Source organism: Pseudorca crassidens, chromosome 2 (genome assembly GCF_039906515.1).
Source record: "Pseudorca crassidens isolate mPseCra1 chromosome 2, mPseCra1.hap1, whole genome shotgun sequence".
Taxonomy (NCBI): domain Eukaryota; kingdom Metazoa; phylum Chordata; class Mammalia; order Artiodactyla; family Delphinidae; genus Pseudorca; species Pseudorca crassidens.
In genome coordinates, this window is record NC_090297.1 from 69,292,575 (window position 1) to 69,300,049 (window position 7,475).

A 7,475-nucleotide genomic window follows, 5' to 3' on the forward strand; every position below is an offset into this window, starting at 1 on the left:
GAAGCGTAAATTGACACAAGAGTTGTTAAGTAATTTATCCAGATTTTACATTCCTCATAAAGAGCAGAGCTAGAACCAAATCCCAAGCTCTCTACAATTCCCAAGTGTGGATGTTTCCTCTAACCTCTGAGGCTTGAACATGAAACACCCATCTAGATGTTCCTATCTTCAGCTTACTCCCATTACATAAGTTAATTGCATCTTATTATTTTTTCTTGCTATTAGTCTTTCCACTAGAATGTAACTCTTTATAGAATATGACTCTTGCTATGTATCTTGTTTATCACTGTATTCCCAGCATCAAAATAGTGCTTGGTCCATGTTTGAAGCTTAATAATTTTTTGTCAAATGAGTAAAGGGTACTCATATTGATTATCTAATTCATGCTACATATAATGAAAGATGTATCCTGATTGTCTCAGTGAGTGATGCTGAAGAAATTAATAAATGCATGAGAACTCAACTGAGTGGTCAGGTCACTTGTGAATGTGGTGTGACTGTAAATGAGCTAACATCACAAATTCCTGCTGCTTTTTGATAATGCTTAAATTTTCCACCATGAGATTAATTTCTTCATGTTGAGAGAGTTTCCACAGATAACTCACTTGGGGTACTGAACCAATTTTTTAACATTTCTCGTTTCATTATTTGGCTTCTTTCTCTCTCTCTCATCTCTCCTCCCCAGCAGCCGCAGTTCACAGCCACATGCCCTCTGCTGCCAGAGCTGGAGACATCCTTCCATATTAAGTCAAAGTGTATTACCTGAACACGGAATTATAGCCCTTTTTACTGCTTGTACAGATTACTTAAACATAAGGGCTGTATTCAAAGCTTTCTGATGGCTCACCTATCAGGAGGTAAGTGGGTTTTTGAAATGAAATTCAGATTATAGGCTGTTTTCAAGGCTGGTAAATCCAGGATGATGCATGTATGGAAACACTGGATTGACAGAGGAAAAGATGAAGCTACTTAAGACATTGAAATAAAAGAGAGACTACCTCTACTGGAGGAGGACCAAACACCCCAATAGGTCCCAATTAAAACTCTTTGCCATGTGTGATAGAATCAGATTTGGGAGAAATTCCTCAATGTATCAGAGTTGCCATTTTTCAACCCACAATCACTTTATAATTGCTTTAAGTAGAGTTCATGAGATCTGAGTGAACACAGTTTATAAATACTGATGATTATATATTAATTCAGGGCTATTGTAAATCAGTAGGAGGAAAAAAAAGAGACTTATCTAAAAATGCAAAGCATGATGGGGAGCAGAGGCAGTGTTGGGGCAACAAATGTGAAATACGAATGGAAAATCACCCGAAAGGCAGGGCTTCTGGAGTGCAGAGGTGAGAGTGGGTGACCTACCCAGAACAGTCAGGAGGAGCTTCACCATCACACTGTTCCCCAGAAGGCTCTGGGCAGGAGGTTCCTGACAATCTTTTGATTTGCCAACCTGCATCTAAGTGAGGGGATCAAATGTCGAATGTATCTCTAACAGGAAGAGCTTCACTCCCAGCTCCTGGGAATTTTCTGATGAGCCCACCTACTATCTGCTTTTCCGCCTGTGAAGGCTGAGAACTGAATTAACTGGTGAAAACAGCAACATCTCCATCCTTCTAGCCAAGAACTGGCAAACCAAGGGTCCTCTGCTTTTCTGTCCACCCTGATCTGGAGCCTATTTACTGATTCAGTCTCTCTGGTCATATGCATTGACTTGTAATTTTAAACATGTCATGCACTTTCATGTTTCTCTACCTTTTTAAAATTTCACCCTCTCCTTAAAATGTCCTTCTCCCCTGGTCAATTTGCTCAATACTTAACCACTTATCAAGTTTTAGCTTTAAAGTTATTTTCTCTTTGAGGTCCATTTATATCACTTTCATAAAGTAGAAGTGCTTCCTCCCTCTTTTATGCCCCCATCAAAATTAAATATCTTGTTCCTTAATTTAAGCATATATAATATCTCATTGTGTTTTTGTGTTTACCTGTCAAACTCCCTTTCCTACATATACTATAAACACCTTGAGGAGTTTAGCAAGTTAGCAAATAATAGGAGATTAAAGATATATTTGTCTTATTAATGTGTTAATTAATCATATAAAAATAATATTTTCTGGCTTTGCAATTTTCCATTAGGTCAGCTCATAATCAGCACATCTGGTGCACACAAAGGACTCGATATTCCATAATGTGTTGAAGTAGTCTTCTACTAAAAAATAAGGGAGAAACCTTGGATATATCACTGCAGAGATCACTCCAAGATCAATTATTTCTGTTACCTGGGACAAATTATTTCAATTTTTGAAGCAGCAAAAACCTCATAAATGAAATGAGTATAAATAATAGCATTGTATCTCTTAATGGAAATGATGAGAATTAAGGAATGTTTATTTCTTATTATTTAGTCTGTGAATTTCTTTTTCCAATATGACAAGTTTTCTTTGTGTGGTTTTCTTATTATTGGGATTAACACTGGCTAATATTTACAGGAAAAAATAAACTCCACAGACTCAGATTGTAAAAACATGATAAGAAGTGCATTGCCAAGAGAAAAGAGGAAACCATAGTTTATTAACATATCAAAATTTCAGGCCCTCTTTTATACTTGTGTTAAGCCAAGATCCCTTCTGAGATTTGCCTTGTTATCAGAAAAGGAAGAGCAGTCTTGGGACAGGGAGGTGGGAAGGTTAGACTGATACTCAGCAGGGAAGAGGAATGTGAAGCTTGTATTCTTATTTCAAGAGTACTGATAACATATATTTGAAAGAGGACAAAACACCTACCTAGACAAATAATTAAGATCAATAGAAAGGTTACAAGATTTGTCCAGGATAATAAATCTTTAAGACCTACAAACAGATCATGGTGTCTGACAGGGGTGGGAGGTGTGTACTGGGCTGGGGGGTATGAGGGAGGAGGGGTTCTTTAAAACATTAACTGCTCTTTGTGTTAGTTGAGATGTTTAACTTATACTATTTGACATAAAATTCTGTTGATTGTGCCTAGGTTAACATCATTGTTATTGAATAACAACAAACAACAACAACAAAATAACAGTGTCTTAGTCGAGACAAAATGTTTATTTCCCTCTCTTGTATAAGAAATCTAGATTGAGACTCCAATGATTCACACAGAGGATGCTCAGATTAGATGGGAGCAAAATCCTATCACAGGGAGATTCCATAAATAAACTCTTTAAGACTATTTTTTCTACATGTAAATTGATTTCCAGAGGGTCATATTTATTTTCTCTTTTATGAATTGTCTACACATAGTAACTGTTAAGTTCTTCATGGCAGTTTTAGTGTGAATTTATTTTCATGCACTTTATAATAAAGAACACCAAAATTTGGTGGATTCTATTTGGGAATAATATTTTCCCAGTTTAGTTCTTATTTTACTTGGTATATTTATTTTAGGGGGGTGTACTAAATGTTTTCATTATATAGACAAAAGCATATGGCTATATTTGAAATTTTAATAATGTTTTAAATTTCATTTTTAGCTTCTAATCCAAGATTATGATAAGGTTACCTGTGTTTCTTCTGATTTTTTCTTCTTTTCCCTTATAGGTGAATTTTCTTTCCTGAGTTTACTTTTTCCTAAACAATTATCTTCATGCAATTTAAAAATAATTATTTCTCCACTTACTTAAAAAAAAATTTGGATAGGCAGGAATAAATGAATTATCATTTTCTTTCATTACAATAATTATGTGCACAAAGTAGATGTTTTATCTTGCATAGTTACCACCTCATTTGGGGGGTTAACTTCTTCCACCAGCCTCTGAGAATATGAACATGTAGGAAGGAGCCACCACCTCTCACTTTATCTAGAATGTGCTTCACCAACTTTCATCATACCAAATAGACAATGAAACCAAATGAATTTTCAGCCAGTTCTTTAACGAATGTAAACAATCATTTCAAGTTTTTCAAGTTGATAAATAGTGTGCATTGGTATTTAGGTGGCTGTGATACTTGGGTCCTGGCCTATTTAAATCGTTCCCCTGTTCAGATGGGAGTGGTACCTCACTCCCTAGAATTTTTGAAGTGTTCCATATGACGGCCTCTGTGCTCTCCAGGAATCTCAAATATATCGTCTCCCATCTAGAATTATCTCTTCCCTTGCCCACTTCCCAGAACACTGTGCCCCTTTGTTCCTGTTCTCCCTTTTTTCCTGGGAAAAGCTGATTACATTTTTAAATTATACCTACCCAATTCCTTCTTCCACGTCACTCACTCATATCTGAGGGTATTCTGTTACAAAGACTTTTAGTGTTGGTTTCACAATATCAGCCTGGCTATTTTTTTTTTTTTAGTATTATTTACAACGTGTCTTAACCAACTCAGACTGACTAGTTTCATTAAAAATAGATTAGCATTCACTAATGTCAGGAAAGAGCCTAAAGTAAGATAAATATACTCTAAAGCATAAAACAGTTAATTCTGTAACATGGGAAAATGTTTGACAAAGCACAGCATACTATTTGAGCATTTTCAATAGTGTAAAAATACAAATTAGGAAATTGCTTTTGAACTGTCTTATAATGGTCAAATTAGTTCAGGAAGAGCACTCTGCTATTAGCTGCAGTGGTTTTTGACCTCAATATCCTGCTCTTTTAATAAAGGACCATGTACACCAATGTTACAAATGCATTTAAGATTTAGGGTTTCACAGATATATAAAGTTATGCCAGTGGTTTGTTTTTTTGTTTGTTTGTTTTTTTATATAATGATGAAGGTAGGCTTACATCGAGAATGTTAGTACAATATAAGATTTGGTAATTTACCTAAGTTATTCTTTACATTAAAAGACCAAAAGTGAATACAATTATAGTAATAAGTGCAACAAAAAAGCATCTAATAAGTCCAAATATTCATATATGCTAAAAATCTCTCATGACACTATGAATATACAAAAACTGAAAAATCACTCAAAAAATGTATATGGAAAACATATAACTATTATCACTTCTCTTCAATATTGTCCTGGAGTTTCTAGTCAGAACAATAAGACAAATGATAGATACAAAAACCATCAAGATTAAAATAAAAAGAAAACTGGCATATGATATAATTGTCTACATTAAAATCTCAAAAATAATTATAAATTACTAGATTTATTGGAGAATAAAACAAAATTGCTGAGTAAAATGCCAAAACGTAAAGACAACTGTACGTATATACATCAAAAAAAATTTAATTCGGAAAAGATGATAGCTATCAGAGAATAAAAAATACAATGGTAGATCTAATACAATGTGCTTGACACTTATGGAGAAAATTATAAAACTCTACAGTAAGATATTGAGAAAGACTTACATTAATAAAAAAAGATATGCCACACTTATGTATAAAATATCAGTATCATATATATGTCAATTCTTCCCAACATTATCTGTATGCTCCATGTTCTACTAAATAAGATCTGTTGTGTGTGTGTGTGCGTGCACGTGTATGTGTGTATGCGTGTGCATGCGTATGCATGTACATGGTCATAAGTCATCAAGAAGCTCCTAATGAAAAGAAGATGATGGAGTAATATGAGTTACAGTAGTATGACTTATTATAAAGTTTAAGTCAGCAGGAGACTGTAGTAGAGATTGAAGTATTAAGTATTAATACTAGTATTATCTGGTAAGTTTGAAGGTATAGGAACTATGGCCCAGCAATGATTTTTTCCAGATATATCCTGTATACCAGTGGTTTTTGCTGTTGAGTGCACATCAGATTCATCTGGAGAGATTGTTTAAAGACTACTGGACTTCTCTGCCCCCAGAGTTTCTGAGTCAGCAGGTCTGGGGTGTGGCTGGAGAATTTGCATTTCTACCAAGTTCCCAGGAGACTCTGATGGTCAGGAGAACACACTTTGAGAACCATTACAATAAAAACTACACTTGTATTTGTACAACTAGGGTCATACTCAAAACTGGAAACAAGCATTTTCAACAGGAGAAGAATGGTTAAAGAAAACACAATGGAATGTAATACTATAGTGGCTATGTAACAGCTACAGCTATGAAACAACATGGATGAATCTCTGAGCTAAAAAAGCAAGTTGAAGAATATATACAAAAATCCATTTGTATAGATGTAAAAGCATGCAAAACACAGCACACACACTCACAAACACCAAGAGAGCTATAGAGAGGATTTTTTTTTTTTTTTTTTTGGTAAAGCTCTACATAAAACGAAGGCAAAGGTACATATATAATTAAGAATACTCATTAACTCTGCTGGGGAATAAAGGTTGTAATTAGAGCAGGGAAGGCAGGGATTTAAATGTGTGTCTTAAGATGGATAGTAGGAAAGTGGTTATTCCTGTGTTTTGTTTTCTTTCTTTTCTTCCTTCCTTTCTTCCTTCCTTCCTTTCTTTCTTTCTTTCTTTCTTTCTTTCTTTCTTTCTTTCTTTCTTTCTTTCTTTCTTTCTTTCTTTTTCTTTCTTTCTTTCATCTTTCTTTCTTTCTTTCCTTTCTTTTGGTAAGTCTTTTCAACTCTCCTACATATTATAAACTCTTGAATATATTAAGTAGTCTATAATGAGAAAAACAATCCCTATTACTAACCTTAATTCAAGCTGCTAATCTCTACCATCATTGTCCTTCATATCTGCTTTTTTTAAGAGTGGTATTTCCTGAAGAAATTTCTAGAAAGAGAGGTTTTTTTCTTAGCTCATAAACCTTTGAAGGGCCTGAGTTTCTCAGTCTTTAGGTCTACATTTCATTATGTGAATGATCACAAGTTCTTACTGCCAGCTAGACAAGACATTCCTCTGTGATCTGCCTTAAAACTACCCTTCCAAATAAATACAGGTATCTCTCACTTTTCAAAAGTTCTCTTTTGCCACTCCATTTTTACCAAAGATGATTACATTATCAACTGTTTTTGATAACCTAAAGAAATCCAAAGAGGATTTTTGCTTTTACCAAAAAAAAAAAAAAAAAAAAGAAGAGTAAAAATCTTGTCAGAGTTTGTTTTGCTTCGAGTACTGTAGAGGCAGCAGGCATCCAGAGAAACCAGAGTGGTACCGCCAAGTTCCTTCCCCTGGAACTACACTCAGCATCTCAGCATCAAGCTTCTTCAATTTTGAACTGTGTCTGTGAGTGTATGTGCTTTAAACCTGATGTATTTTTGTATCTGTTAACAACATGTGTCCTGAGGCAATTGATTCTTCTTTTTACACAATTTCGACCTATGAAAAGCTTCATAGGAATGCTCTGCTTTTGGATAGTGGGGAAAACCTGTACTTCTAATAACCTGCTTTCTTATTAATCAATATTTTTTTTAGAATTCCAAAGCATTAATATTTTGAACTGGGTTTCAAAATTATCTAGTCTAACCATATACTTGTTAATATGGTTTTCTCTTGTAATGACTCTAAAAGATGTCATTATTGAACCATATTGAATCTCACATTGAATCATATCATCATATAAAATTCAACAATTAATGAAACCATTAAAATATACATAA